The 8,589-nt window shown below is 32.0% G+C and overlaps 1 long non-coding RNA gene across 1 annotated transcript; it reads left to right on the top strand.

Moving 5' to 3' along the window:
• The first annotated feature begins 1,094 nt into the window (after positions 1–1,094).
• On the top strand, positions 1,095–8,389 carry LOC120255898. Its single transcript, XR_005535134.1, has 7 exons — positions 1,095–1,347; positions 6,445–6,562; positions 6,678–6,726; positions 6,830–6,905; positions 7,602–7,844; positions 7,946–8,150; positions 8,238–8,389. It is a non-coding gene; the product is annotated as an uncharacterized LOC120255898 (long non-coding RNA).
• Positions 8,390–8,589: the final 200 nt, after the last annotated feature.

Raw genomic sequence — 8,589 nt, 5'->3', positions numbered from 1 at the left:
GCGATGACATTTTGTTTTTTAATTGAAAATGACCATTCTAAGTGTGTTTTTTTGTAAACTATTGCTACATTTGGTAGAGAACTGATTTTTGAATTCAATTATTAAAAAAAATCATAATATGCACGTAAAATCTTCTTGTATATATATTAACTTGATATTAACTTGATATTAAGCATCTCTCACTAAACATGATCCAGTGCTTGATTATTCCTTTAGTTCTTGTAATATGCTATACGAGAGTAATTGCGTTTTACTGAAATAAGAAAATGTATAAGATTTGGTATCCATTGCTGGTATGAAACAACATTAACAAAGTATTCTAGAATGATATCCTTATGTTCTTCTTGGAGATTTTGTAATAACTTTTATTTGTGACGCAGTTTTAATAACAAAAAGTTGATTTTTTTTATTATTTTTCTTCCTATAAGTATATAAAATTATTTTTAGATAATTTGGATAAATATAATTATAGCCCTAATGGTGCCCACCTAACATTTGGATTTAGGGGTCTTAAGTTCGTGTCTGGCAACTCGAAATGCGCAGTGTCTCTTGAGATTTGTGTGAGCAACACTCTTCCTCCCCTCCAAAGTACCCTACATGTCCTTTTCTAACCGTGCTCTCATAAAAATAAAAAATAAATAGAAGTTAAAGAAAAAGGGTGATGACAAATTTTTCAATCCTTACAGGGACATTTTGTGTTTATAACTAAATACGTTAAAAAAAATACTAGATATATTATGGTGCGATTTGTGATAGCTGTATAGTTATCTCAATAATTGTTATGAGATGATTTAGCAATTTTAGTTTACGAAAAAGGACACTATTATATGTGTTGTAGTATCATTATTTCAATTCCTATTAAAATCCCCTTTAGGCAACAGCTTGTAATATGCATTAAGTATATATTCTCCATCTAGGCAAGGGAATTATTATGCGATCAAAAGCAAAGTAAAGTGATGCTTCCAAATGTTTTGATCGTCCATGGAGAATGTGGAATTAAATTATGACATAATCATGATAATGACATCTGCTCTCGTTATTGCTATAAATATAGGGTGTATAAAATGATCATCATCATTAGAAAACAACAAAAAGAAACATAAGATGAAGAAGTATAAAGTTGAAGAGTGGTCTTACATGAAGATATGAATCACTTGGATGGCCAAGGCGACTTGCCTGTACTGTAATTTGAAGTTTTGTGCTCTCAAGTTGTTTGTTTCTCCAATTCTTCATTTGGAACACTGGCAAGTTGTCTTGCCAGCTGAATGCTTTTTATCTGATGTTAGGCCTACTCTTCATATCAATTTCAAAACAAGCTTCAGAAAAACATCGATTTACTAAACTGAGGTACATGTTGATATTTGTTGTTTTTTTGTGTGTATCGATTATTGGTGAGTCTGTTGTATGGCAAAGGGAGATAGATTCTATGAGAAAACATAATTTATAGAACACATGGAATATGTAGCTTATGAAGATATATACATTCAGTTTCATCTTCCTCGATGCAGTAAGTAATTTTTCTACTAAGGGTTGAGCATGCCCTTCCGTATTTTGTAGTCATAGTGATAGAGCTCTCAAAATATTCACTGTAGAAATACAAAGTAAACAATTGCATAAACTTTTGTTTTATTTTTTATTTCTCTTCAACCAATAGGTGTATATAACGTTAGTATATGACAACTTTTTTCAAACTCATATTCAAGGCATTCTTTGATTATAAGCATAAATATATAAAATTTAAAAAATAAAAATTATATAATAAAAAACAAAATTTTAAAAGAAATATCGGTTCTAAAGTACTTGGTTATTGTATTGAGTTATTTAATTTTGATGGAAGCTATTGCAACTTTTTTTTTCAAATGACGTATGTTTATTGTCGTGGAAGTGAAGTTATTCAAACACCTTTTAGGATAAACAGGTGAGTAGGTTGCTTCATCCAATGATGTATTTAGATTTATAAATCATTGAGGTAAAAAAATACTTACATATTTTCTTTCATCTGAATATATATGTATCATCTGAATATATATATGTATATATATATATATTAGTTTCTAATTTATAATTTTTCTTTATTCATAATAGTTGGACATCAACTTAAACCATTGAGGTAAAAAAATACTTTCATATTTTCTTTCAACTGAATATATATATATATATTAGTTTCTAATTTATAAATTTTCTTTATTCATAATAGTTGGACATCAACTTAACTAAAGTGATCACAATAGTAAATTAATTATATGTCAAGGATTATTTCCTAAGAGGAAAGATATATTAATTTACTCAATAATAGAGATTTAACTGAACTATAAATTCAATAATATTTTTTTATGATACGACTAATTTAGATCATTAGTATGGATTTATAGTAAGAAAACTAAATTTATAAAAAGTTCAGTATAGTGAGACTAAAGCACTATTAAACCACTACCACATAATAATACTTATGCAGCGGTTATAAAACTGCTATAATAGCCTATCTATTGTATTGGTTTTGCAGCAGTTTTATATCGTTGCAGGAAATTTTCCAAATAAGTATTACATTTGACTCAATTTGTTGCAAAAACTGCTGCTTATTAAGATAGATATGCAGTGGTTATACAACCGCTGCAAATGTTTTAAAAAGCAGTAGTTTATAACCGTTGCATATGCATTGTGCTGCAACAGTTCTAAATAACCGCTACATATGTGACAAGAATGCATAAGTTTCGTAATATATATATATATATACATATAAAAATATATATATTTCTAGAAATAAAGTTGTATTTTTATTTGTCGCACTATATAACTAAAATTCTTAAAAGGTTTTTTTTGTTAATCAAGAAAATTAACTATCAAACAAAATGGAGTACACATATGTATTCATAGAGAAAAATATATATATATATATATATTCAATAAATGTTTCCTAAACAAAATTTAGTCATACAATTATTAAATATTTTTTATAAATATTATTCTATCTATTTTTCTCTTGTAGGACTCCTTTCAAAATCAATATTTTTTTTCATACCTCTTAATATTTATTCCATCATCATAATCTCTTATCCCTTAATTATATTATTTATGTAACTGCCCAAGCATCATGTTATATAAAACTTATAATAATAATAATAATAATAATAATAATAATAATAATAATAATAATCTATATGATTATCGTAGATTCATATGATACATGAAAGTTAACCATGAAATAAAATAAAATAAAAACACATGAATGAGGGGGAATGGGTTACTTGTATAAAATTATTTAATGATTAGAACAATACCTCAAGGTTAACTACAAAAAGGAAATATGTACTGATATACAAGGAAAAAAGATCTGAGAGCTATTGGCATATATGCAATTATGATGCTTTACATGTGTATTTTTGCAAAGAAAAAGATGAAAATCATTGATAAAATAACCAAATCATCCTTGCAACAATAAATTGGATTAAACTAAATCACTCTCAAATTTAGTGATGTAATTAAATGGAATCTATATATTTGTTGAAGGTTCTTTTAAGTTTTCTAATAAATGAAATATAACGCAATTATATTTACTTATTTTGTGTTCTCTTCCTGATCCGCCTCCTCGACCATCCACACATTCCCTCCTCCGCGACCTCACCTCCATCGTCTCCATTCTTTCCACCACCGCGCCGTTTTTGACAAAGGCATTCTCAGTCCACTTCTCCGCATCCTCAAATCCATATTACTACCCTTAAGGAGCACACTGCCGCCTAGATCGAAGCCATCACCTCAGATTCATCCAATGCTTGGGCCATCCTCATTTACAATGGCATTCCTATCTGACACGTCCGAATATGCGTGTAAACCACAAGTGCACGGGTGTCAAAGTAATAAAATACCCGGTGAGTCGGGTAGTCGAATCCATAGGGAACAGGGCTACTAGTATTAACTTCTTCTCTACTTTTTAGCCTAATGATAAATGGAAAGGTGTGGTGATCTAATGTGCGAAGAAATGAATACCATGAGACGAATATGCAAGGGTGAACTGGAGGGAGAATCTCAATCAACAAAGATGAGGTACCCGGGAACCTAGGATCTAACATGAAGTTCAAGATTCGCTAAATGTTTCTAATCCAAGTCTAATGAGTTGAGGTAATCCAAGAACAACCAGACCTTGCCTCCAAGCCACCAGTACTAGTCCCCTACAAGGTCCCGGTGGAGAAATCACTCAATGTCAACAACTCAGACCCCATATGACCGCAATACGCTCTAGGGACACCTAAGAGTGAAACCAATTCCTAAAGATAGATCGAACCTTAATTCCCGGCGAAGGATCCCTTACCCCCTACAAGGTCCCAGCGGAAAAATCTCTCAATCTCATGCCTCACACCAAATATATTTGCATAGAGTCTAGGGAATACGGAGATAGGAAACACTCAATCGGAAGGGAAAGGGGACGCTCTACTATCTCATGACTCACCCTCTCAACCCTTTTTAACCTTGAAGTTCTAACTCTAATGGAGACCTCTCTCTCATCAAAGTAACAAATCATGCATATACAATCAACCACAAGGATCAATAAAATATGCAAGCAATGGGAACACAAGATTAAAACTCAAATCAACTCGGATTAACTAGAAACATAAAGCAAATCAATACAAAAGAATAGATCCTAGGGTTCACATGCTCAAGTACCTACTAGGGTTTAGCCCTTCATAGGGAAAGTTACAAGACAATGATTAATACAATGAAAAGCAACAAAAACCATAAAGAAAACCCCCTTGAATTCATGATGATTGGCCTTGGTGGGTAGTTCAACGTCTTGAAGGATTCCTCTCCGAAGCTAGGTCGCTGGTGGCTTCCCAAGTGCTATGATAATGAAGGAAACTATCAAAGTTGGTGAAGAACACTCTCCAAATCGGCAAAGACCTCCTCTCCAAACCCTAGCCGTTTCACCCCTCAAGAGCCGCACAAAAGATGTCAAAGAATAGGGCAAACGACCTATTTATAGCCCAAAATTGCATCTGTCTCGTACCCCCACGCGCCCATATGGATTTTCCATGCGCCCACGTGGGCTACAGGAATTTTCCATGCGGGTGCATAAAGAGTAATTTTGCTACATTACTGCTACAGTGAAATTGCTACAGTATTTTTCACAAAACGCGGTCCAAACACTCTTCTCTTGAGGCCACATGTCCATGTGGTAGGTTATAAGACTTTTCTTCATCGACGCATCTTTGAAAGGTCTTGCAATCTTCACAAAGAGAAGGAACATGAAGATGTGGCTGCCTTTGTGCCCTTCCAACTAGTAAATTGACTTGAATCCTCTTGGAAGTTGGCACACATCTCCACGTTAATGAACTCCTCTCGTGTCTTGGTCCTTGAATTGAACAAGAACTCCCAACATTGTGTCTTTATAGCCTATCTTTACTTCCTTTTTACTCTTCAAGGCATTCACAACCTATATGCATAAAAAAACACCAAATACACAGTATGAGACATAAACCATGAAAATGATGCTCAATGCATGTGAAACATATATAAAAATATGCCTACTCAAGCACTTATCACTATCTTAATCAATGCTTGCTGCTCCGTCTACAGCTTTTCTCCCATCTAAGTCCTGGTCGCCAGCTCTTTGAATAACATCTCCGTCGTTGACCCATTGATTCATCTATTGATTCATCCAATGGGTCTCCCCTCCATGGTGTTAGCTTGATGCAGAACCCTAGCTAAACTTGTCTTTTGGTGATGCCATCTCTCCCTCTTTCTCTTTCTTTGTATCATTTGTTATTTTGAACTTTGAGATGTGGATTATAGTTTTGGAATTTCATAGTTGTGTTTCAGTGGTCCTCATTTGAATTTTGTAATTCAAACAAAGGAGATATCTGCGAAATTCCTACAGGTAATATTACTCATTCATTCTTTTCAAACCCTAATCTCACTCTCTCTCTCTCTCTCTCTCTCTGTCTCCTCCTCTTTTGTTGCTTAAATCATCAACTTCTTCTCAGATCCGAGGCCATAGCATTCATCCCCTTGACTCATGCTATGAAATTTGATCCCTTGTTTCAGTTCTAGGGTTCTTGTTGTTGATCATGGTCTCTATCTTTTGGTATGGCATCTATTTTGGTGTGGGTCTTTTTTTCTCTTCTTTTCTAGGATTTTTTTTTTCAGGATTTATAGTTAGATTGGTTTTCCTGAAATTTAGATTGTTTGGTTGTTTTATTTGAGATGTTTAGTTTTCTTGTGCATTAAAATTTTCCTTTTGTTAATGTTTTGATTCCTGAATAGTTGTGAGATGTGTTGAATTTAATGATCTTTGTATAGAATTGGAGCTGAATTATAGTTCTTTAATTGCATCATTTGTTCCTCTGCAACTACTTGCATCCAAAAGAGCTAATGAGGTATATGTGTGTGTTTTTTATATTCAATCTGATATACATGACTGTTAATCATTTTATTTCCCGTGTCATGGAGAAGCCTTGTGTCTATCTTGGTGAAAAACAAGTGGAGGATGACATAGTTCCTGCATTAGTCCATGACAGTAAAAATGCAGGAGAGGATGAATGCATTCTTGTTACCAAACTAGGCAATAAACGTGAGGAACATACTTTATCATTATATGTGTTTTGTTTTTAAGAACATGAAAAAAATATTTTTTTCTTTTTTTCTCTTTCTTTCTTTTTTTACTCTCTTGGTTTAATCTTTCCCAGCTCCAGAGAAGAGGTAGAGAGCTCCATCTGCTTACAATCACTTCATCAAGTAATTATATGTTCTTTGCATAGAATCATATATGATTATGAATGCTCTTATATTAAGGCATATATCTATGACCAATATATTTATCTTTGTTCATGCAATGCAGAGAGGAAATAAAGCGGATAAAATCAAGGAAACCAAACATTACTCATAAAGAAGCATTCAGCATGGCTACTAAAAATGTCAGTAGCACTTATATATACATACGTTGTCTACCATTTTTTCTTTTTCGAACTATTATTATTAGTTCATATATACAATGAATTAAGACCTCTAATATGCCAACTTGCAATGGGCTCAATTTCCTCAATTTCATATATATTATGCTCAATTTCCTAAATTTCCTCAGTTTCCTATGATTCAAATACATATTAATTCAAATTCAAATGCATAAGTTTAGCCTTTTGAATGGCTTGTAGAATACCCATCATCTCTTAAAATCTTTATTGATAATTTTGTATGCTAGGAAAAAAATTATATTATTTTTAATATAATAATATATTAAAAATAATATATTACTACCAGTAGGCAAATTGTGATCCAAAATTGGGATCATTAGGGTGCAAAGACTTTGTCAATGATATTACTACCATTTGTTACTATCTGGACAGAAATGAAGTTATATTTGCTCTATAGTTTTTTTAGGTTTGTGCTAAGTAAAGAATCAGAACTAATAAATCAATAAGATTATCTTGGTGTTAGACACATTTGTTTTCTGCATGGCTTTTATAAGTTCAATACTGTATCATTGCATTCCAACATGATTAACTTTTTGATAAGCTAACTCGTATTGCTCAACAGGTTCAATTACTAAATTCAATATATAATCATGTTTATGTATATATAATGCAATTATAATGCTTTTACATATAATGCAGGTCCTTCTACACTGAAAAAGAGAGGTCAAACAGCAATGAAAGAAGTTCATGCACGGTCTGAGGAAAACCAAAAGCCAATATTTTAGAATGAATTAAATAAGCCAATAGGATTAGATTATAAGACTTTGAGTGAGCTCAGCAGTTTCTTAGGAACATTGGCTCGAAATTCAACACTTGCACCCCTTAGAGTCACTAATTGGCGCAAAAATGCCTACAAAAGAGTCATTATGCGAATATGTTCAGGTTTATAAGAATCTTACTTGTTTGTTATTTAATTATTTCTTTTCGTATTAAACATTTGCCATGTTGTTTTATAATTTCATTAAATGTAATTGTTTGTGCAGAAAAAAATGCATAGTCCCTCAAAAAGGTAAAAAGTGGGTTCTTGCTACTATCGGAGATGATTGGAGAGTATATAAGTGTAGGGTGAAAAAAGAACATTACTATAAGTACAAGACTAACAAGCTTAGAATATTGAATCAGCCCACAACATATTGGAGAAAATAAATTAAAGGACTTTTGAACTATTAGAATTCAACAAATGCAAAGGTATTAAATTTTTAGTTTTTAATTGCTTTATAATCTCAAAACTACTTTCTCCAAGCTATGCTAATAGTAATGGAAATCTTTATGTAGAGAATCACCGAAATAAATGCAAATAATCGAAAGAGACAAATTAATATGCATACGACGGGCAAAAAGAGGTTTGCTAGGATAAGGAAACAAATGGTTAGTGTGCGTATGTTTTTTTTTCTGTATTTTAAATTTGATATTCTAGGAATGTTTTGATTAGCTTGACTACACTTATTATGATTAATATTGTTTTGGTTACCTTGACTATACCTATTATGATTATTATCATCAATGAATTTACCTTCACTATAATAGAATAAAAAATATTTGTTATTGTTTTGTCTTTAGTATGATAATTGTTATGTGTGGTGCTACATTTGTTTGTTTGTCTTTTATTTTTTTGGGGATCATATAC

Source organism: Dioscorea cayenensis, chromosome 3 (genome assembly GCF_009730915.1).
Source record: "Dioscorea cayenensis subsp. rotundata cultivar TDr96_F1 chromosome 3, TDr96_F1_v2_PseudoChromosome.rev07_lg8_w22 25.fasta, whole genome shotgun sequence".
NCBI classification, from domain to species: domain Eukaryota; kingdom Viridiplantae; phylum Streptophyta; class Magnoliopsida; order Dioscoreales; family Dioscoreaceae; genus Dioscorea; species Dioscorea cayenensis.
This window is presented reverse-complemented; position numbering and strand designations above follow the sequence as displayed.